The sequence below is a fragment of the Rhinoraja longicauda genome, chromosome 25 (genome assembly GCF_053455715.1).
Source record: "Rhinoraja longicauda isolate Sanriku21f chromosome 25, sRhiLon1.1, whole genome shotgun sequence".
Taxonomy (NCBI): Eukaryota; Metazoa; Chordata; class Chondrichthyes; order Rajiformes; family Arhynchobatidae; genus Rhinoraja; species Rhinoraja longicauda.
In genome coordinates this window covers 2,224,692-2,249,434 of record NC_135977.1, presented here as the reverse complement: position 1 = coordinate 2,249,434, position 24,743 = coordinate 2,224,692, and the positions used below count along the sequence as shown (strand labels likewise).

Here is a 24,743-nt window from a genome sequence, read left to right as displayed (position 1 = left end):
TAGTTGCTCTCAATCCCCCGCAAAACTCATCTTAAAATTACACCACCTTATTTTTGATACCTGTACCATGGAGGCTTCCATCCCAACTTAGATTATTTTTTTTTGGATCCAAATCTTGGAATTCCCTCCCCATCAGCGCTGTGGGAGCACCTTCACGAGGAGAAATGAAACGATTGAAGGCAGCAGCTCACCATCATCTTCTCCAGGACAATTGGCGGTGGGCAATAAATGCTGGCCTTATCAACAATGGCCAGGTCTTGCAAATTAATGACATTTGAGGATTCTTGGTGATGATTGTCTGACATTCTGTTCCACTTGGAACATCTCAAAAAGCAGTTTATACTCAACTAGAACAAATGTTAGGCAACATTCAGACTTGCATGAATGTGGCATTTGTACTCTACAATGCTAGGTAATGATCATTAAAGAGGAGTTTTAGCTGGACTCTTTGGAGCTATACTCATCCAGGAAAGGCAGTATTCCGTCACACTCACCTTACATATGGCGGTAAAGTTTGCGGTATCAGAAGGAGAGTAACTCATCACAAATGTACCCAGTCAATACCCAAACACTTAAAATAGATTAGCACGTTGTACAATATCTGAAACATTCTCTCACTGGTGCACCATGGCTGCAGTGCACAACATACATACATACACATATATATACATACATATACATACATATATATACATATGTATACATATACATATATATATATGACACATTCCTGCAAATTACCTGGGCTTCCTGGACAGCACCACCAGAAAGACAGGGTGACAGGTGCAAAGAAACACAGGTCAGTCTGCAGCAGCCAGGCCTGGAAATACCCTGCCACCTCTTCATAATCATCAAATCAAAATCCTGGAACTCTTGACTAAACAACACTGTGGGTGTTAGTTCACCACACAGACTGCAGCAGTTAGGTACTATGCTAAAGGACAATCAGGTTGGGTAAAATCAGGTGCGCCTTATCAGGGTTCCAATATCTTGTGAATGAATAAAAATTTAATATGGAGTGAAATTTAATTATCAATGAGGCATATTAAGAAAAATAAACCTACACATGATTATACATGACAATGCACGATGACAATCAAGCCGTACAGGTACAGGATAATGGTATAGTATTTAGCGCGATAAAGTCCAATAAAGTCTGATTAAAGATAGTTCGAAGGTCTCCAATTAAGTTAATGGAAGAGAGGTTGGTTTGTGTGAAGGTCTGGGCTACATCTTAAGAAATCTCTGCAAGATTTCTTATTGCAGCGATAAGAATCTCTTCAATTTCTTATGGTCTTGGATGGAGTTGTTCCCAAACCATGCTGTGATGTATCCCGATAAAATGCTTTCTATGGTGTATCTTTATAAGTTGGAGGGGGTTGTTGGGGGCATGCCAAACTTCTTTGGCCTTCCAAGGCAATAGAGGCTTGGTGTGCTTTCGTGGACATTGCTTCGATGCGGCTGGTCCAGGCCAAATTGCTCACATTTATACCGTTTACATATATCAACCATATGAACCAATAATATGCACCTATTGATTCATAATTGAGACTGATGGAACAACTTGCATGTTCTTGAACTCAATATTACCATCATTCCATCTACAAAGCAAACTATGTGTCGACGAGACGATTATTGCCTCAAACAAAATGTCACAAGCTATTCATGTCCATCAACTCTTGAGCACGCTTCTGACTACAGGAAAGTGACCCTGACAGGGAAATACATAACCGACCAACCTATTGACCCAGACGACAGGAAGAGGAAATCAGTAACACCAACAAAAGACAGATTTATTTAATGTTTTTTAGGCCTCAGGATGCCCTAAACACTGCAGTGAATTAAATGTTCTCGTAACGTTGGAAGTGGAAAACGTTTTATATACACTAGGAACTGACCATATCACCTTTAATTTCTGATGTAAACCACTGAAAAAACTCCGGGTGCAGCTTTTAAGAAAGCTGGTGTGAAGCTTTTCTCTAAAAGTTGATGGTGAACTATGACTACCTGTTTGTTTTGGAAAGTAAACAGCAAGCATTGGATTCAGTCTGGATCTAATCTACAATGTAAACAGAGTAAATAAGTAACTATTTAGTGGTTGACCAGAAGGGAGACTTCATGAGTTCTCCCACCTGACCCTTATTCTCCATTACAATGCAATCAGATATTTTAGCTGGAGAGACTTTTTAATCTGGTTAAAATAGAAACATTTTTATCTGTTGATTTGAAGAAGTAATTATCAGTGATATCGGCTTGAGTGATATGACAGTTCTACTTGAAGCTATCTTGGTTTAGAAAAGAGTTATTAATCATCACACTGTGGCAAAGCTCCATTGTTGCTGATGGGTTATATTCAACCCAAAAGCCAGCTGCAACAGTGCAGCTTTGTCATATTGCCAATTAATAAATTCATGGCTTCAATAACTTGTTTTTCTTCAAGAACATGACCAGAATGAAACAATCTGTGAATAATCCTTGCAGAATCTAAAGTTAGCTTTCTGTTCCTTCTCTCTGCTATGATTTCAATCTTCAAAGACTTTAAACCAGACTTCATGAATCAGCAACAATGTCAGACTTCTTGAATATATTTTAATTTTTTTAATATATAAACTGGCACCTTAAACTGACTTGCAATTTTGCCTGGGAAATATGATTAATAACTAAAAGGCAGAATCTTGTCTCTGTAATTGTCAGTATTTTATACCCACTAACAAACTGGAGATTTTGAATCTTATTATGGCTACCTTTCGAACCTACAAAGAATGCCACATTTGTATGCACTTGTATCTTGAAGCAATGCAGAAAACATCCAAAGACAAATCTAGTATCACTGAACATCTAATATCACCGGCTACCGAACAGACTCTGGCACAGCAGTTTTACTCACATGATTATTAGGCCATACAACCAAAAGATCAGATCCACAATAGTATCAGCTTGCACATCTCATCAAAAACTTAGTTACGAGCGTAATTAGACAGGTTAATTTGTGCAATTAGTCAAGTGACCCACCTAGAATGGTAATTTCAATACTGTGGGAAAGTACTTTTTATCTTGACATACAAATCAATAATTCAGTAGTGTGGGAAAGCATGAAACCGTTTCTCTGCAACCACGAGCCTGACATCCCGCTGATGCTGGTTAATGTGCTCGTAGATCAAACCTGATACAGGTTCATGGTTCACAAATTATGAAAATGCAGTTACTGAGGTGAGAGAGCAATAGTTTTGAAAATAAGCACAATTTTGAAGTATAATATCCTTGACTAACACAGGTTAGGTAGGAGATGAAGCTCTCAAGCTTAATTTTAACATGAAATTCAGTATTGAAAGACAACTTAAATGGGAAAAAAAGGCACAAGAGGTCAGAAAAAAAGGTAATTCTGCATAATGTCCACAAAAGAACTCCAGTACTGTAAGCAAGTACATTTGAGAGCTTTTGAAAGTATGCAATCATATTGGCAAAGTGCAAGGGTCAAGTCAAGAGTGTTTTATTGCCATATGTACCGAAACAGAACAATGAAATTCTTGCAGCAGCAGCACAACAGGTCTGAAGGGCCTTGACCTGAAAAGTCACCTATCCCTTTTCTCCAGAGATGCTATCTGACCCACTGAGTTACTCCAGCTTTTTGTGTTTATCCACAGGTTTTGTCAACACAATACTTGATAGATAATATAAACAAATAAAAAAAGTTCAATAAATAGAAAACCTAATATTGTGCAAAAAACAAAGCCCAAAGTCCCTAGGGCAAGCAAGGCAGCTCATAGTTTAGAATTTACTTGGAGTTCGTAGCGTTCAATGCCTGATGGTTGCTGGAAAGAAGCTGTTCATGAACCTGGACGTTGGAGTTTTCAGACTCCTATACCTTCTTCCCGACCGCAAGGGTGAAATGTGAGTGTGGACAGGGTGGTGTGGGTTGAATCTCCTCAATCTTCTAAGAAAGTAGAGGCAATGATGGGGTTTCTTTATGATTGCATCAATGTGCTGGGTCCAGGACAGATCTTCAGAGATATATATGCCCTAAACTTGTTAACTCTTAAGAAGTTCGAAGGAAGTTGTTGACACTCTCCACCACCAATCCATTGATGAAGACAGGTTTGTGTATCCTTGACCTTCCTCATCTAAAGTCAACAATCAGTTCCTTGGTTTTACTGACATTACGAGCAAAGTTGCTGCTCTGGCACCATTCAATCGATCTCCCTCCTATACTCTGACTCACCGTTATCCATAATTCATCTAACAATGGTGGTGTCGTCAGCTAATTTCAAGATAGTGTTGGAATTGTGACCAGCCACACAGGCATGGGTCTTGAGCGAGTAGAGCAGAGGGATGAACATACAGCCTTGAGGTGCCCCTGTGCTGATGGTTATTGAGGAGGAAATGCTGTTGCCAATTCGTACTGATTGTGTTTTGTTAATGAGAAAGTCTAGGATCCAGTTACAAAGAGATGTGCAGAGACCCGGTTCCCTGAGCTTGGTGATAGGTTTGGGGGGGGGATGATGGTGCTGTCAAGGGATAGAAGGCCATTGTACTTGTGCAGTTAAACATACGAAAGATCATGCAGCTATGCTGCCAAGATTTGTGAAAAGTGAAAATCTGTTGAATTTGCTAGGAATTTTGTTTTGATATCAGAAATTCAGAAGGTGAATCAAAGGCCGCTAGGTTGTGCTGCAGTTGCTTTAATGCTGCAGTCAGGGTGAAGTTAAAAGTGCTCTTAAGAAACGCCATTTCTTAGAGGCTGTCTCGCACCTCATTACAAACCACAGATGTCAGTTAAATAGCAGTAATATTGCATCCTGTGTGTTGCAACACTAAACATTTAGCAGAGGGTTCCTTGGAGACTAATTTGTGTATTAAGAGAAATGATTAAAAGCGACATTAAACGTAAACTTCAGCATTTCCAAAATTGTAAACCTCCATTAAGTCACAGTAAAATCTCTAATACTTCAGTCTATGTAATTAATATGACTATATATGGAGCAGTTGCAGTCCAAAAGGATTTTTAAAAACGAATCTCCATGTCACATTTAACCATAGCAATTAGGAATTTTAATTTATGTTACTTACACCTAAATGTATACATATTCATATAAGCTTCCTCAGAAACTATAATTTTAGGAAAAAGAAATTAAAAAGGCAGATGCATTAATGTCCACAGTGGAATAAGAGAATTCAACTTGCCCATCTTCATTTTACGAACACTGAATTTGGAGAGAGAATGAAAGAATCCCAAATTGTTAAGGACGGTCATCATCGAAAATTTATGCAAGCCTTCAATTCTTGGTTGCTGTTAGAATACCACTATAAAAGGCACAGTCAAGCCAATCGCCTTGTGTTTCATGCTGTTCCTACCAGGCTATCAGCCTGCAGGCATTGTCAGCACAGAAGCTAATCCAAGTCTCCCTCAGTTTTGGCCTTGTAGCTCAAACAGCTCGCACGAGAAAAAATGAAAGGCTTGGCAGTGAAAGGCAAACCAGCTTATCCCAAGTTAAAGGGATATGCTGCTCTCTTTAATCTGTTATCAGTTTGCTTCAGCTTCATGGAATTTTATTTGAAGTTCTTCCTTGCTCTGGATGAATTGTAGAAATCACACTGTAGCAGTTTTCAGAAGAGAAGTGAAACAGTAAATGGGTTAATCTTGTCTCTATCGTGTCCCCACAGGACAAGCCGATTCAACATGCTATGTTACACCATGCTTCTTTGGGATACTGCTGCCCTGCCCCCATTCTCTACACTGCTGCATCCCCAGGAAAACCATACCACCTCCTGGCAGCTTTCAACAGCTTTATCAGTGCTCAGATCTAATCAGCTGTGAAAAGCTGCACAGTCACAGCAGGGGAACCATTCCTTATTTCATCCCTTTAGCTTTTTCTTTTACACAACCTGAGAGTTACAGATAATTAGGCATCTCGGTGAGCACGCTTAAGTGTGTAAGCGCTTCTTCCTACGAGAAAGCCTTATCAGGTGTGGGCTAAGTCGCTCAGCAAGCCTCCACACCTGCTGCGTTGCTCTGGCTTGTAATTAGAAGGATCCACGCTTTGCTGCACAAAAGCAGACACAGGGTCAGCATGAGGCTTCATGGAGGCTTGGTGCAAAACTGCAGCTGGCATGATTGATGGAAGGAATCAAAGACAGCAGAGACAAGTCAGCTATCAGTATTTAATATTTTAAAAAGCCATAAAGGCTGCAGTTGATCATGCAGAACATCAGTGAATAGATGAGCTAACCTGTGCTTGCTAATGTGCCATTTCTCCAATAATGAAAGGGCAGATGATCTGCAGTTGCCTGTCTGGCTGCAAATGTGAACGTGCTATCAGCAAAAGCCACTATCCTAGTACCCCTGCAGCTAGAAGCAAGACCATCGCAATTTTATTCCTCATCTCTCATTCTTCACTTTCCATTGCCCAGGAGCAAAGTAATTTCATAAATGTAATGCTACCCAACCGATAAACAAATTATCTACATACTCTACAAGGTTTTCTATTAGCCAGGACACATTCCCAATTCCATTTGCCTTTGGACATTTTTGATCAGATTAAGGCTTTTCTTCCTCTGTGGGAGTGTTCCTGTATGTTTACAGAGCAAAATATCTGTCAAATTAAAACACAAAAGTTGCAAATCAAAGATCCATGCCCTAGCTGAAGTCATCAAGCATGTATTGCAAGGTTCAACTTCTCTCACATCATCTGCTTTCAGCTACCCTGGGGACTTCACAAGGAAAACTATAATTTCTAGTAAATATATCCTGGGGACACAATTAGTTTTCAGTTGGGGGGATGATAAATTGATCATGCATAATTCAGGACCGGCAAGAGCTAGAAAACAAACAGCCTGAACTTTGCTTCCAACCCCTTGACAAGAAAATACAAATGTGACTGTGGCCTGGGGTGGATGAAGAGTAGTAATGCTGCTTGAGTGCAGTGTAATGATAGGAAGGACGTCGCTGGCAGCATCTATTTTGTACTCCGCTTCTGTGTGTTGTAAGAGTCTGACATAAGAGTTAAATGCACAGATGTTCAGCAATCTGCACTTGTGTTAATTACCCTAATGTGAACAGATCACTGCTAATGAAGAAGCCCATTTTTCCAGACCTTGTTTCATACCTTCCTTTGTGGGCATTCTTGGGTATTTCTGTACATTAATCCTAACTTTCCTCATAAGAAAAGCAAAATTAGAGAGACAAATGAAATATTGACTGCAGAGACCACAATCACATGACTAATATGCAAAAAGACTCGGGCAATATCCGCGCCACGAGACGGTGGGGGTTGCGTTTCTAGAAAATGGACTGGGTCGTGATTTTCTGTAACGCAAAGCCATGTCATCTGTATATGTTTCAATAATAGTGTTATAATAATGTAATTTTATGTTTATTTACCCCACCCCCCACAAAAAAATTGCAAGCAATTTTTTATTTTGCATCTCAGAATTTTTTTTGTGATTTTGAATTTAGTAAGGGGAAATTTCCATTACCTAATGTAACTAAGGGGTTGCATGTATTTTATTACCTTGGTGCTTTTATGACATAAGACACGGGTTATATTTATTATTTGCTTGAAAATAATCTATTTTTCTTTACTTTTCACTTTAAAACGCACTAATCAGTAAATCATACTTCTTTAAAAAAAACGAAAATGGCAACACCATCTTGGCAAGCACTTGTTTTATCTGAAGGATATCATCATGACATTTAGGTTTTAAGGTTTTAGGTTTACTGTTATCATACACACTGACGTACAGTGAAAAGCTTTATTTTGCGTACTACCCAAATACAATCAAGACAAACTCAAGTACAAGTAGCAAAGGGGAAGATACAGTGCAGAATATAGTTCTTAGCATTATAGCACATCAGATCCAGTGACGTGTTACAAACTGGAGTATAAGGATCGCGATAGGAAAACTCAGTAAATTGCAACTTTTTTTTTTACATGGCAAAAATACATGCATTCCTCTATTAATAAGGCTGAGAATACTAAGGGCATTTTGTAACTAAATTTGCCATGCGGTTTTACAAGAGCCAGCGTGGAAAAAAAGCAGGCTGTAACACCTAAGATGAAGGCCCTTTGCTATTTTTGGAGCCCACGCTTTCCACCATGAGCATTGGGGAAAAAACATCTGGTAAATGGCAACTTCAGCAAGCCTGCAGGCATACAAGTGACATTTACCAAACATAAACCAATGCAGAACTGATTTAATTACTGCACTTAAAGGTAACAAAAGACAACTCAATTTAATCCACAATGGCAGCAGAAAATCAAAATGCAGCTGTAGCATAACAAGACACAAGCTATCAATAAGAAACGCCAGTTCACTGCACCTACCAATAAAAGTACAAGAAACACTACTTTTGCCAAATCAAAAGGAAGCTTATAACTTTATGGTTACACTGATATTTCATTAATTTAATGTAAATATTAAAAGACTGAATCAAAAACAAAATTAATGAATTGTATCCAAACAATAGAAAATTGGGGGTGTTGGCCAAGGACACATTGGGGCAAAAGTGCACAATGAAGAACAGCTTTTACTTTCATTGTAGTGTCACACTAATGGAAGGGAGCATGTGACAACATACAAATGACTTCTCTAGGGAACCAGCCTGAGGCTCTTCATCTGTTTTCCTCTATTTCTGCAGGAATTAATCAGGAGTGATAAGAACGTTTGTCTTGTAAATGCTGCATCAAAAGGAAACACTGTTTTAACGTATCGTGCCAGACACTGGTGAAGAAGGAATGGCTTTAAGCCTGGAATAATAGGATGCTTTTTGTGTAGTTCTAGAGGCCTCGTGAGACAGGGAAGCACAATGATGTGACCTTCAGTGTTGAAAGCAACAAAGCCCACCCCAGAGTCTTTGGTAGAACAGTGGATTTTGTAGAAAGGTCATCTTTCCAACAACAGAATACCTTTTTAACATTACTACCAACCTCAATGGCTTTGATATGGCCAGTAGAGAGACAACTACGGCACTCCAGTACCCAGTGGCATAAATACAGCCTAAAGCATGTCATTCAGCCTGCATCAATGAGTACTTCTGAAATAAAAATGAGGCTAATATTCAATATCATTTAGACTTACTTTTCTGGTTTCTGCTTGTGAAGACAATTGCAAGAATGTTGAAGACCAGTCATCACAATAAATGCCTATGTTTAAACCAAGTCTCTTACACGCTGTACTCAAAAGACAGTTATTTTTTCTGTATGTACTCTGTACTGTTCAAAGGTTATACTAACTGCAAGAGTTTACGTGCAGGCTACAATGTGCAGTCTTTGTCTTTTGTACATAAACACTTTAGTCCCATGACCGTGGTTACAAATAAGCTCGGCTTCAGTCTTTTACTATGTATGTCTAGCATCATTCTGAAAACCATAATTAAATTAAAATTAAAACTTTAATGTTAAAATGCTTCATGGAAATCCCTTATTAATTAAAGTACTACTAGTCAATTCCAGGAAATGTTTTCTTCCTAAATTAATATTGTGATCATGTAATTTCTGTTGACACATAGTTAAGCAGCAACCGTAAAGGAACCTATACAAAATACTAGAGGCATTTTTTGCTCCTCAGAAGAAATTCAAGACGTTGGGATTCTAAAGGTTATTTGTCCAATTAGTTAATAAGAAAATCAGACTGACAAATGTCTGCCCAAGGAATGCCTCAAATATTTTCCAGTTACAAAATATATATTCAATAGTATTTCAACATGCTGGTAGGAAACAGACAGGCAGACTTGTTTAACAGCTGCATGATTATTCACAGCAACAAGGTACCAGAGGAAACAAAGGACTCCAATGATTTTACAAGAAATTATTGATTTCTATTATACAAGCAGCTTTTCAACTGTCCAAAGTTATTGGTTTCATATTTGACAAGAAAGCAGCTCAGTGAACTGACAAAGGGCTTCCTGGACTCATTTCCCCATGCTATGATCGGCTTCACTCCGAGCATGCAGCCTGCTCCGAAATGTTTAACTTTGTTGTTCAGTAATGCCAACCAACTGCTTCAGCCCGTGTGTCTTTCACCAAATAGCGGGAATAACGGTATAAACATATATATATATATATATTTTAAAACACGAGGTAAAAATGAATCCGGCATCGTTCGGAGCTGTTACTTTGGTGAAAAGGCAAGAAGCCAACAGGGAGGATTCCCTTTGTTACCGATCTCAAAGACAGAGGAGTATACAATAAAAAACACAGTTGAAGCGACAGAAACAACGGCATTTTCTTAGATGGATAAAAGTGAAATATATATTGTATCTTACCAACACTGGGGTTATTTTCCTAAACACAAACAATCAATGATAACCTCAATCCACACTGCAAAAGCGCAGTAATCCCAACCATTTAGGAATCCACAATTATCCGGCACATTCTCTTCGCAGCGAAACAAAATCATTCTTCGTGAAATATGGCCGTATTCTCGGGCTTCTAAGACCGTGCAGCCTTTACAAAAAAAAAAATCAGTTTTCTTTCCAGGGAGGTGGGGGGAGGGGGAGACAGCCGAAATGGGAAACGGGCAGAGCGAAGAAAAACAAACCTGATATGCCCGTCGTCCAGTTAGTAAGGCAGAGCGGCGCTGACGCTGCCTCCAAACCTCCGTACAAAGCCAGCAACTCGGAGCAACCCCCTCCCTCTCGGTTTCTCCGTTTTAAAAATAAATATATCTCTCTCTTAATGTGGCCGAAGTAAATCCTTCCGCGTCGGAGTGTTGTGCGAGACTGTGGGGCGCGGCGGCGGGGCTGGGCTCAGCGCTGCCCAGCTGCTCCGCTCATTAGCCCGGCGCTCGCACACGCACACACTGAACAAGAAGCCAGTTCCAATCCTTACTCGGGTCCGCAAGCCGCTTCCCTCATACAAACTGCGCTAAGATGATTTTCTCAGATCTTGATATCCATAATTCCCATGATGAACGAAGAGCAATATCCTCTGCACATTGTAATCTCAATCTTGTTACTGTTAAGCCTCCAAATCAGCTTTGGAGCCGCTCTGGACAACTGCCGCTTTCAACCTCCTAAGGTAGCTTAGGGTGTAATGCCAACGAGCAGACTGAACCGATCTATTCAAGAAAGATGGATTACACAGGCGGCTTCTTTTTCTTAAAGGGGCCATGCAGCATCGCCTGTACAAGTGTCAATTAACTCCTCGCTCAGAATTGTCAGCATACTACAACGCTATAAATGTAGACATATGGTTTTAATGATTACTACTAATTTCTGATTGCCAGCAGAATTTTGAAATACAATTGCAGATGCGTAACTCGATTCAGATCCACTGTCAAACTTTTTTAAAATAATGTAAACATTCTACATTTTCTCAAATAAAATCTATTAAAACTCCAAATATTCAGGTCAGCAGCATCTATGGGGATTGAACTAACATTTCAGGTCAATGATGTTTCATCAGAAGTTATTATGTCCCTTCTGAACGCCAAAGATCATAGACCTGAAATGTAAGCTTTGTTTCTCTTGCCATGGGCACTGACTGATCCATTGAGAATTTCCAGCTGTTTCTCTTTTTACTTTAGATTTCCAACATCTTCAGTTTTGTTTTTCTTTTCAGCAACTCTATGTAATAAATATCAGTAAGGCCGATAAAATGGTAATAGCATAGTTTATTATTCTGTTTTGGAAGGGGGAAAAGCATGGAAGAAACTGACTATCTAAGCCTGGATAATAAAATGCAAAAGTGAAGTATGTCACAAGAGGGTTATAGCACGGAAGGAGGTCACTCAGCTTGTTAAACCCGTACCAAATACACATCAGAGCAATCCCGTTAGTTCCACTCGATCACTCTCTCTCCACAGTCCTGTAAATCCTTCCTTTCAGATATTTATCCATCTCCATTTTAAATGTCACAGTTAAATTTGCCTCCTGTAATCCTGGCAGAGCATTTCAGGCACTAACCACTCAGTCTGGAAAAGATATTTCCCTCAACTCACTTATACTGAAGAATGTTTCTTGGTGAGGGAACAGAATACAACATTTTAGCTGCCCAATTTATTCTTTGTCTCCGATTTTCAACAGCGTTCAGCAAGAATAACTCAGATGAATTGGCGCTATCAGACCGCCACTTAATATCCTACTGCTTGGAGATCCATCCTACTTGGTAGCACGGAATGAGATATTTAGTATCTTCAGCACATTGCAGTCACCTCCCACATGTATTCCAATAATTTTGAAGGAATTAACTTTGGTGATAGAGTACAACACAAAGTCAATTTTGGGAGCTAAAGTTTTAATTATTTTCTGATCTGCTGGTGAACAGAACCTTTAAAGCACTGGAAATGTCAATTTCAGAATAAGTCCATTGTGAGTAACTTTCCTCAAGCAGTACCAAAGTTTAAGAGAAAATTCAAAAGCTTCTTGGGTGAAGCTATTGATAAACTGGGTTAAATATACACAAAGTGAAGGAATGGACAAAGATGCCACAATAGAGTAAAAACACTCACAATAGGTATTTCTTGTTTATTGTTGGCTAAATTTTAATCTTCATATATCTGAAACGAGGATTCATCAAACTATCAATGCGCAATACTAAGGTCCATGAATATCCAACATGGCAAACCACTCGGGCAGCATATATTAATAGATACAGAAATGTGTTACTTGTGCTTCATGGAGCAGATTGCTAGGGCTTACAGAACACTATGAAATTCGAATTCTGGGTCTGCATAAAGGGTCTGGATCCCTTTGCCATATATGGCTCTGCCTTATTGCTTGTCAGTAGATAGCCAAGAGTACTGCTGCTCCAAAGGGTTAGGGGATTGCAGCCAAAAATACATTCTTTTTAGAAAATGGATATTTCCATTTAAAAAAAATTAAATGTATACTATCCAGAGGATGCCAATGATTACTGAACCACAGAGGAAATATAAAGTGATTTAGTTTTGTTCTCCTCACAGGTGAACATTGTGGTTATACACAGCCAAAGTTCCTTACTTGCAACTGGGATCAGCTTATTCAGTCTGAGCAAGAAATACATCAGAGAAACTTGTGGTGCGATGGTAGATGTGGTGCAGTGCACTCACTCTTGTGATATTAGGAAAGTTATCCCTCCCAGTTCTGCATTTTGCTGACCGTGCTAGAATTTGCAGCGTCTCCTTTCTGGAGCTTGATCAACGTAGAAACTGTAAGTACTGGCATTGATTTAAACACTTATTTAAAATGGTTTTATTTGGTCTAAAATCTGGAGCACTCTTTCAGTAAATACTTCCAAATGTTGAATCAACGTTCAGTCACGATGTCTTGATGCCAAGACATCGACATTAAACTGTAACAATTTATAATGTAACATTTTCAAGTCTGTTGAGAACTGGGATGCCATGATGTCACTGCACAATGCAAAGAAAACAAGTTCAGGTTACAAACTGTTATACAAATTAGTTTTGTTCTTTCAATACAGAGAGATGGAGGGCATTCAAGTTATTCCTTCAGGACCATCAAGGTTTAAACTGTTGTATGGCAGTTATGGAAATAGAACATCAATATGAAATTCACAAAGGCTTAATTTACGCTGCATGTGTTTGGAATTCAAATTGGTGGGTTGGCCTTCATGAGAGGTTTCATACCTACAGGGTTCAATGTGCTCAATAAGTCTTTAAAATTACTCATACAACTCTTTTGCACTGATGCAAAAAAAGAGCCAGCATGAATGCAGTGTCAAAAGAACTATTTAATATCTAATACAGCAATGAATTCTCAAATGGTAGAATCAATGAGATTGACTCATTCTGGCTGATGCATTCAAGGATTTAAAAAAATTCAAGAGGTTGACTGCTGTCTGAATGATAGTGCAGTTTTGACTTGAGAAAAGACCTCCCCCCAAAAAAACTCTGGGTTGGAATTCTATTTCTCATATTTTACCAACGCCCACATTTTTTGCAAAAACATCTTATAATTTCCTGAAGCAAAATATATTAATAAATATATGAATGGCTCACTTTCACATTCTAATTTAAGGTATTTTTTTAAACCACCATATTTTAAAGCCTATAATTCCATCAGACAGTATTATTTTAAAAAATTCAAAAGGTTATAAATATCCTTTACCTTTAAAAGGAATTGTAAATAAAACCTATTCCCTGAATACATTGACTATCATTCAGCCTACTGGCAAGCCAGCTCCTTGATGCTTTCACAGTCCGAGTGTAAACTACTTCCAAATATATATTTCTAATTTCCTTACTGAGGATATTTCAGTCACAACACTATATTTTATATTTCACAATATTGAAGTGACAAACTTGTTTTTAATATTTGAGAAGCTGTTATCAGCATTGTCCTTTTGCTACCTCAATTTTCAAATATCGATGTCCACACCATTTGTATGCAATATATTTAAGTCGCCCGCGTATAACCCCGCCTTATGTTAGATGCATTTTAAACCAACTGTGGTGGCTGCGCCTGGACTGTCAGATATTATTTTGATGCTTCATTTTTGTCCCCAGTGCTCAAACACAGTTGTCATCAGACCTAACTCATGCATGACGACCTTTGGTTACTGCAAACACAGATCGTTTGGATGATAATAGTGAGAAAATGGATTGCTTGCCAAGTACATCATGTGAAGATCCTCCATTCCACCTTCAAATATCATCCATTTTAACCCATAATGCACAAGCACAATATAAAACTGAAAGATAGATTCACTAATAAATTCAAATTTGTCTTTCATTATTAACCTGTTACTCAATAATTATCTTGGCTTACATTATTATTTTTATACTGTGGAGACATTTGGATTTGATTTTCTGCAACTTAAGAATATGGGTTTGTGTTATTTCATTTAATTTTCAAGAAAACATATCAAAATTATCATGAAGTATAAAACATAATTTCTGGTTTGTTTCATCTGTTTTAACTGGACACCTGAAAATCACAATTTTTAAACCATACAGTTTTTCAGCAAAGGGAAAACAGAACATTTACTCTTTCATTTAATTCAACATTTGGGATGGCACGCAAAGCCATATCACTGTTATTAATTATCTTGATGCCTGACCTCCATGTACGCAGCAATAAAATCAAGAAAAATATCATAAGTAGCAAAATTCAAAAAATTTCTGAACACCATCAAGAGAGAGTATTTGCATTGCTGACTTATCTCCTAATTTCATTTGCTTCTGAAACCAGAATTTAAAATGAGCCAAGGCAGGCAAATAGTAGTTAAGTTGGTAGCCTGACTTAAAAGGCTGTGGGTTTAAGACCCATTTCAGGACAAGGTCTAAATAATCTAGGCTGACATTACTGCAGATACAGGTGAAGGGGAGGAGTTGATTGGTACATAGGTGGAGTAAGTGACAAAGGCTAGATGTGAAAAGGCGACAAAAGGATGTCACGTGCGGAAAGGACCAAAATGTAATTCTGGAGGGAGAGTTATGAGTGGAAGGGGACAGGGGAGAAGGAAAGAAAGAGGAATAAAAGGGTAATATGGGTCCTGGGGATAGGAGATTCGTGTACAGAAGAGGAGGGAAAAGGAGCAGGGTGATTGGGCTGGTAGGAGATACTCGGAGAAATGTGTGGACACTATGTTGCGGGGGGGGTTTGAGTTACCCAAGCGGAACGAGGTGGTGCTCCTCAACTCTGCTTGTGGCTTCACTTAGCCAAAGGCGACAGCCCAGGGCAGAATGATTGGTATGGGAATGGGAAGCTGAGTTAAAATAGTTAGCAGCCAATCATCAGAGTTTAGAAGAATGAGACAATCTCAATGAGCACAACTAACTCATTTCTCCAGCTGGAGAATTTAGAAATTGGGGCTACTTTTCCAGGATAAATGGTTGGAGATTTAGATTTGAAACGAGAAGATTCTAAATGTTCATATGTTTTTTCATCGGGAGATGATCAATCATTGATAATATTTAATGATGAATCTGACATTATGGAAATCAGAGGATCTAGTAATTGGGTGGAAAAGTGGAGTTTATGTGGAAGAACAGCTGTGATCTCTAAATGGCAGAATAATGTTAATGTGCAGGGATCGCTGATTGGTGTGGACTTGGTGAGCCAAAGGGCCTGTTTCCATGCTGTATCTCTAATATTAAAATTAAAACGGAACAGGTAAAGTCAATGGGTATCGTCAGTGGTAGGCGGAAGGGCGGAAGATTATTCCTATTTCTATAACTTGATTTAATGTTCTGAAATTACTCCCCTCATATTGACATTGTAAAATTATCCTTCAGTAATTGTACTTTCCACCAGGGAGTTTACACCTCAATGGCTCAGTCCTTCAGCTCTTTAAACTGATTTGCAGCAAAACTCCTGTATTCCAACCAATTCTAATTACTCATTGACACTTAAAATAATATAAATTCTATGTATTGTACATAAATGAAAGTACCATTATAATCAGGCATGTTATATATGCAGTTTGTTCCAATGCTGGAAGATCTCAGCGGGTCAGGTAGCATCTGAGGAAGGAACATACTGAGGAAGATGGCATTTTAGGTCTTGTCCAATTATTGCTTGAATCACTCTTCATCAGCATATTGCATCAATATCTTGACTTCGTGAGAAGCTACGGAAGGTTAATTACTGTTTGATTCTTTATATGCTTCTGCCCTTGGCTTACTTCTCATTTCATCCAAATGTGGTTAAAATGAGGCATCAGTGCCAGTTACCAATTTGTCATCATATGCATGCCCCATTTAAAATAAGCAAACTATTCAATCATTAAGACAGAACAGATGAACTTTATTCTATCCTTTTCAGATGCAGAATTTGGAGAAAAGGTCACTGTGCAATGTATGGGAAAAGAAGATTGAGCACAGGATTGCTGACATTAATTGCGGTACTGCAAATCAGCTAACTCAGCACGAGAGCAGACCAGGAACTCTGAGCCCATGTGACTGGCTTCCACAATGAGATACAAGAAAAGCAAGAAATGCTTACTCAGTGAAAATTATATAGTATGCTGGGATGTGATGCCTCTACAACCTGATTTCCTATCCAGCTAGCAAACGGGCAGAAATCCCTCTCTGCTGCTCCAATAGGCCATTATAAATTGAGTTTGTGAGACTCTGCACCTTATTGTAGGCACAAGTCTGTCTGCCCTAAATTCAATGCTGACCAATCCAACACAAACATAGTGGCCTAAATATCCTCCTGTGTTGTAACTACACTATGATTCATAGATAACATCATGTTTTGGCATATTTAGCTGGGGTGAGAAATGTCACAAAAATGATGCAGTAGAATGTGTTCTTTCAAAATTGGGAGTGAAAACATTAATATTTCATGGCAACCCACATTCTACTTTCCAAATGCCACCAATGGACCACTTCAATCTAAAATCTAAACTTCCTAACCAGCAGAAAAATGGCAACTAGATGGAGCCCAGGTCAAGAGTCAAGAGTGTTTTATTATATGTCCCAGATAGAACAATGAAATTCTTACTTGCTACAGCACAACGGAATATGTAAACATAGTACACTGTAAACAATATGATAAACGAGGACCTTATTCACGGATATTTGTGGAAGAGCTATTAGATTAACAATCACAGACTTTTCATTCAAGTTTGTGCATAATTGTGATGGATTGCTTAAGTTTAATATAACAATGTAAGATTTTGTTGACTGAACATTTGATTATTCAAAGAATTAATCAACCTAATGAAGACAATAAACAATTACAGGGTAGGGAATCCCAGATTACTTGTGGATAGGATTATAGTTCATGCATGAATCATGCATTTTGCAGTCAATATAATTATACGCTGTCCAAATAATCACTTGTATTTCAGGTCTGGCCACATGTTGCACAATAGTAATTCATATGAACAGTTCTCATTTCATAAATAGCGAGGACAAATGACCATCTATTTATGAACATCAATAGGACTCAATGATTGAAATATTGTGTTGAACATAATACTAGATTTTATGTCTTGTGTTATGACATGTATTTTAATTTTTCAATTTTTTTTCTTCAATATGCACCTATACACAAATTGAGTAATGCCAAGTGACTATGATAAATACAAAGGTAGAAAGAAGTTAGAGAAATAACTATTTGTACTGTCATATTTGTCAGGATGTTCAGCAACCTAATACTGAAAATGAGTAACATTTGTTTAGTGTAAGGGGAATATTTCTGCCATTTTAATGCCATGCTATTTGATATGTTGCAGAGATATTACAAGCTATATGCTTGTGCTTGTGATGTTTTACAACATTACAGATAATAGCTAATATAAACATTGATCCTTTAGAAGCCGACATTGGGGAATTAATAATTGAGAACATGGAAATGTCAGACATCTTAAGTAATTATTTTGTACCAGGCTTATTATTTTGTATTATTTTGTAGTAGACACCACTAAAATATTAAAAAATCAGAGGGCAAAAAGGAATGCAGGAATTTAAAACAATCACAACTGGCATACTGCTTGGCCTGTGGCTTCTGCTTCTAAATGGAGTGATCGGAGAGATAGTGGAAGTATTATATGTTCCCAAGATTCCCTTGATTCTGGAATATTCTTAACTGATTGGAATACTACAAATGTAACATCACTATTTAAGAAAGGAGAGAGAGAAAAACAGGTCTGATAGATTTATATCTTTAGAAAATTGCGCAACCCATTATGGTAAAAGGACACTTAGAATAATGTTGTTAGATAGTCAACGTAATTTCTGAATGGAAACAGTGTTTAAATTTGTCAAATGTAATAGAATTCTTCAAATATATAGAACAAAAAAAAAAAGAAAATGGCAGGATATTTGAGGTTTTTGAATTCTGTTCTGTCATTCAATACAATCACGGTTGATTCTCTCCCTCAATACCTTACCCCTTGACGCCTTTTGTGTCTGGAAATTTATCTCTATCTTGAGTATATTTGACGACTTGGCCTCCACAGACTTCTGTGGTAAATAATTCTACTGCTGGAATGAAGGAATTTCTTCTCATTTAAGTCCTAAATGCCAGAACACATATCCTGAGCAGTGACTCCCGGTATAAAGCTCCACATTGCCAGGCAAAACTCCTAGTGCCTCTCATTCCCTGGAAGTTATATTTTGTCTTTTTCTGGGAAGACTGAATCAAAGTATGTGTGTAATGTTTTGTGTTGGAAGGAAAAGAGAAAGGAGAAGTCTGAAGAAAGGACTCGACCCGAAATGTTACCCATTCCTTCTCTCCAGAGATGCTGCCTGTCCCGCTGAGTTACTCCAGCATTTTATGTCTATCTTGTGTAATGTTTTGTTCTTTCTTTGTTCCCCATTCTATATCCTCCCATTTCTGATGAAATGGGATCCATGTTTGTCTTCAAGGTTTTTCTTTACACTTACTTGGAGAAGCGTTTACACTCTATCTTGTACTTTCGTAGTCTATTTTCACTCTCAATCTCCCTTGGTCTGTTTTAACCAAATTCTAAACTGCTGCCAATCCTCAGGCATTCTACTTATACTGGCCACTTTATATAACTTTATGTAACTCCTCTTTGCATCTAATATTATCCTCACATTTTTCTGCTATTTCATGGAACCAATAAGATAGATTGAATATTTAGAAAAGTTCTTTGGAGTCTAGAAGATAAGGGATAATTTTACTAAAATCTGCAAGATCCTCAGGAACATGACAGGGTAGATGTTGCGGGTTTGCCATTTGTGGAAGTCTGAAATGAGGGGATATAGTTACTGAATAAGGGCAGCTATTTAAGATTGAGACGTGTAGGGTTTATTTTCTTGCAGAGAATGGTGAATCATTGGTGCTTTCATTGGAGGGCTGAGGTTCAGCAGCTTCAAATTCCTGGGCCCAGCACATAGATGTAACCAGGAAGGTGGCACATCAGCACCTCTACTTTCTCAGAAGTAAAGAGATTCAGAATGCCGCCGAATACTCCTAACAAACTTCTACAGATGCATTGTAGAAAGCATCCTGACTGGTTGCATCATGGCCTGGTGCAGCAAATTCCACCACAAGACAATGCAAGATAGTACAGAGTGGTAGACTAGAGCAGTGCTCCCCACGATCAAAAGCATCTACATGATGTCTTGCCTGAAGAAGGCAGTATCTGTCATCAAAGATTCGCACCATCTGGGCCAGGCTCTCTTCTTGCTGCAACCATCAGGCAGGAGATACAGAAGTCTGAAGTCCCACACCACCTGGACAAGGATGGCAGATTTCCTCTTCTATGGGATGTTACAGAGTCATAGAGCTAAACAGCATAGTGACAGGCTCATCGGTCCATGCCCACCAAATTGGCATACTAAGCGGGTTCCATTGCCTATATTCAGTTCATAGCCCTCTAAACTCTTCCTATCCATGTATCTGTCCAAATGTCTTTTAAAGCCATAATTGTATCCGCTTCTGCAGCTTCCTCTCGCAACTAATTCCAGATACAGACTACTCTGAGTGAAAAGGTTGCCCCTGAGATCCCTCTTAATTTTCTCCAAAGAAAAAAGTCTCAGCCTGTCCAACTATAGACAATAGGTGCAGGAGGCCATTCGGCCCTTCGAGCCAGCACCGCCATTCAATGTGATCATGGCTGATCATTCTCAATCAGTACCCCGTTCCTGCCTTCTCCCCATACCCCCCTGACTCCGCTATCCTTAAGAGCTCTATCTAGCTCTCTCTTGAATGCATTCAGAGAATTGGCCTCCACTGCCTTCTGAGGCAGAGAATTCCACAGATTCACAACTCTCTGACTGAAAAGGTTTTTCCTCATCTCAGTTCTAAATGGCCTACCCCTTATTCTTAAACTGTGACCCCTTGTTCTGGACTCCCCCAACATTGGGAACATGTTTCCTGCCTCTAACGTGTCCAACCCCTTAATAATCTTATACGTCTTAAACTACTCCCTTTAGCTCAACCACAAGTCCAGGAAACAACCTTGTAATTTTTTCTGCACCTTTTCCAACCTAATGACATCCCTCCTGTAGCTAGGCAACCAGAACTGCATACAGTACTCCAAGTGTGGTCTCACCAATGACTTGTACAAGATGTGCCAATGTTAGGACTCCATTCCCTTCCTTTTGAAGACAAATGTGCCAAACACTTCCTTCACCACATTGTTCACCAAACTTGCCATTTTCAGTGAACCATGCACCTGTACTCCCAGATCTCTGCTCTACAAAACTCTCCAGGGCTCTAACATTTACCAGATTTACCAGAGCAGTTTCAATGGGACCTCATGCTTACCCGTGCTCATTTCCTTTATAAAAAGGCAGTTAATAAATGTAAAATGCTACTGTATAATATCAGATTTTATTCTGTTTTGTAATAGCATTGTGAACAGTAGAATGACAAGTCTATTAGGTTAAGCTTAGGCTGAATTAGCTATTTGAATACATTGAAAGACCTACATTGATTCAGTGCTTTCAAATTTAAATGGAACATAAAACAGAATGATTGACATTACAACTCACCAACTGTCTCATGGGTTGCAGTTTCATCTTGATGAGTGAGGATTAAGGTTTGTCAATTATTGTGCAACATATCATTTTATATTATAACAATCATACTGTAATAATCATGCTGAGCAAATAAGCCATTCTAGTTATCTTCCTTATTATCTGCACTAATTAGGCACTAATTTATGCATCTGTTTTATTCCAGAAAATTCAGGCACGGAACTAATGCGTCCATTTTATTTAATTATAAAACAGCTAAACCTGCACTATGAAGCTTCAATCACATGTTTGTTAATGAGGTTCTGCACAGCAGCATAATGCTGAATTAGTTCACAATATAACATCAAATTCTATTAACATACATGGAAAAAGGCACTAATATTTTTGTTATTCTTCTTCCTCAGCAGATTAGCCAATGTCACATTCAATATGCAGTAAAACATTTATCTAGTGTTTTTTCATGCCAGCTCCACCCCGTTACATTGAACTTCGCCGATGAATTTGTTTATTACTGAAATTAATTCCTGAGCGAATTGCGTAAGGAAAGAAATGATATGATGCATCAGGTGTGCAGGACATGAGGTGTTCCACCAATAAATTATCCTTGAATTGCAGTCAAGTACACTGAGCACATAAACAATGCACCAGTGTGCATACGAAGATCCCACAAACAAGAAGTGAAAAGAATGGCATTTTTATAGTGCCATTAATGAAGGGATGTACATTGTGTCAGCAGAGGAGCAAAACGGCTCTTGAACAGCACCTCGGGATCTTTCAATAAAGCAGCGAGATGGGGCCTTGATTTAACTTATTTGAAAAATTTGCTTTAAATGATTTTGCAATGCAATCACTTGTTAATTCATTGGAGCAGGATTTGATCTCATAACCAATCATTTCAGAAGGGACTTTTCTACCAACTGAGTTTGATTTTAAACTGTAAAAGCATGTTTTTTTAAAACATTTGGGATAGATCAGATTGGACTACACTCCTGATCAGTGCAATAAAATCTACTTAGTGTCTTACTTGCCACTCTAGATAATGTAACTTGCATTAGAAAACAAATTCTCGTGGCTCAGTGACATAATTGTATTTATGAATGGAACCATAATGGAACTCTGTGATTTTTAATTTACTGTGGCATTACTGAATTATGGGATAAATGTACTTCATTCAGCAGATTGTTTATTGTGCACGAGTTCAAAAATTGACTCCACCACACAATGGAAACAAAAGTCAGCGATAGAAACAGAATTTAATTCGGATCTTAAATTGCATAATTTAGTATAGTAAATCCTACATTATTTTGAATTAAAACATGTTTTCAGAAGAAGTTAGACAAATGTGTAGTGTTAGAATATTAATATAATTTTAATGCTGTGCGTTTTTCTCACAATCTTTTCCAAGTATTATAAACATAGAAAATAGGTGCAGGAATAGGCCATTCGGCCCTTCGAGCCATTCAATATGATCATGGCTGATCATTCAAAATCAGTGCCCTGTTCCTGCTTTTTCCCCCATATCCCTTGATTCCTTTAGCCCTAAGAACTAAATCTAACTCTCTTGAAAACATCCAGTGAATTGGCCTCCACTGCCTTCTGTGGCAGAGAATTCCACAGATTCACAACTCTGGGTGAAAAAGTTTTTTCTCAACTCATACCCCTTATTCTTATTCTTATTCAGTCTGAAGAAGGGTCTCGACCCGAAACGTCACCCATTCCTTCTCTCCCGAGATGCTGCCTGACCTGCTGAGTTACTCCAGCATTTTGTGAATAAATCCCTTATTATTAAACTGTGACGCCTGGTTCTGGACTTCCCCCAACATGGGGAACATTTTTCCTGCATCTAGCCTGTCCAATCCCATAAGAATTGTATATGTTTCTAGAAGATCCCCTCTCATCCTTCCAAATTCCAGTGAATACAAGCCCAGTTGACCCATTCTTTCATCATATGTCAGTCCCGCCATCCCGGGAATTAACCTGGTGAACCTATGCTGCACTCCCTCAACAGCAAGAATGTCCTTCCTCAAGTTAGGAGACCAAAACTGCACACAATACTCCAGGTGTGGTCTCACTAGGGCCTTGTACAACTGCAGGACATCTTTGCTCCTAAACTCAATCCTCTCGCAATGAAGGTCAACATGCCATTAGCTTTCTTCACTGCCTGCAGTACCTACATGCTTATTCTGGAAATCATGTAAAATGTAGGTATTTGGTGTATGCAGACTACAACAATCATTGTTGTTATACATGTAGCATCACCTTTAGCAAATAGGAATAAATTGTGAAATTGTTAACATACTCAGCTGGAAAACATGGCATAAAGATGGAAGAAAATCACTGACAGCCACAACTGACCAAGATAAATGATCTGATATAAGTGATCAATCAGCAACTGCAATATACATTGGCATCTCTGCAAGAAAAGGGCAAGTGTTTTAACAAAATTATTATTGAATGTTAAGTCTTTATCTCTTCAATGGCAGCATAGACTAAGTTCCATGTTTTTTTTATTGTCATATGTACCGAGATACAGTGAAAAGCTATTTTACGTGCTATCCAAGCTAATCATACCATTCATGAGGACATAAAATGCGGCATTTTTATTCAAGATAGACAGGAGTGAGCAACTACGTAATCACGGGCTAGTGAGTCTAACATCAGTGGTTGGCAAATTATTGGTAAAAATTCTGAGGACAATAATTATCTGCACTTGGGGAGGCAGATATTAAATCAAGGATATTCAGCATCTCTTTGTTGAGTTTAGATTAAATTTTTTGAAGCCGTAACTAAGCATGGGCTTGAGGTAGCCTCCATGTGTAATGGGCTTGAGGTAGCCTCCATGAACTTCAGTAAAGCCTTTGAAAAGGTCCCACGTGAGAGACTTGTCCGAAAGGTCCAAGCCCATCGGATCCAGGGCAACTTGGCAAATTGGATTCAAAATTGGAATGGTCAAGGGTTGTTTTTGTGATTACATTTTTGTGACTTGTGGTGTTCTGCAGTAATCGTCGTTGTGATCTTTACTGTTTGTTATATAATCAGTACAGGAGACATGATTTTTAAATTTGCAGATGATATGAAATTGGTGGTGTTGTTGACAGTTGTTTTAGGCTAAGATAGTCTTGGCTGTGAATGATTTTGATGAGTTGACTGAAAAAAGTGTGTAAATTTCCTCTAATGGTGATTAATGGACAGCTCAAATTTGAATTTGCTTCCAACACACTTTCAAAGCAATTCCCCACAGATTATAATTCAATTTGTTGTTAAAAATCTAATCTCTGATATTTATTCAGTTAGCTAAAATCTGTGTTTCATGATCACTGACAATTCTGTGGTATCTGGAAACAATTTCTCAGCACATATACAATGAAAACTTTTAATGCTTTTTCACATCTTTATTAAAA

General features: G+C 38.4%; 1 protein-coding gene across 7 annotated transcripts in view; it reads right to left on the bottom strand.

The window, feature by feature from the left end:
- The window catches only part of fbrsl1 (fibrosin-like 1), a 441,460-nt gene that overhangs the window by 99,948 nt on the left and 316,769 nt on the right, over positions 1–24,743 (bottom strand). The window contains exon 1 of one of the 7 annotated variants that reach the window (XM_078421927.1): positions 10,537–10,644. The exons of 5 other annotated variants lie outside the window; for them this stretch is intronic. The gene's annotated coding sequence lies outside the window, so the exon portion shown is untranslated. Of the gene's footprint in view, positions 1–9,075; positions 9,136–10,536; positions 10,645–24,743 lie in introns of those variants that run through there. One more of the 7 variants, XM_078421928.1, reaches the window with a different exon arrangement.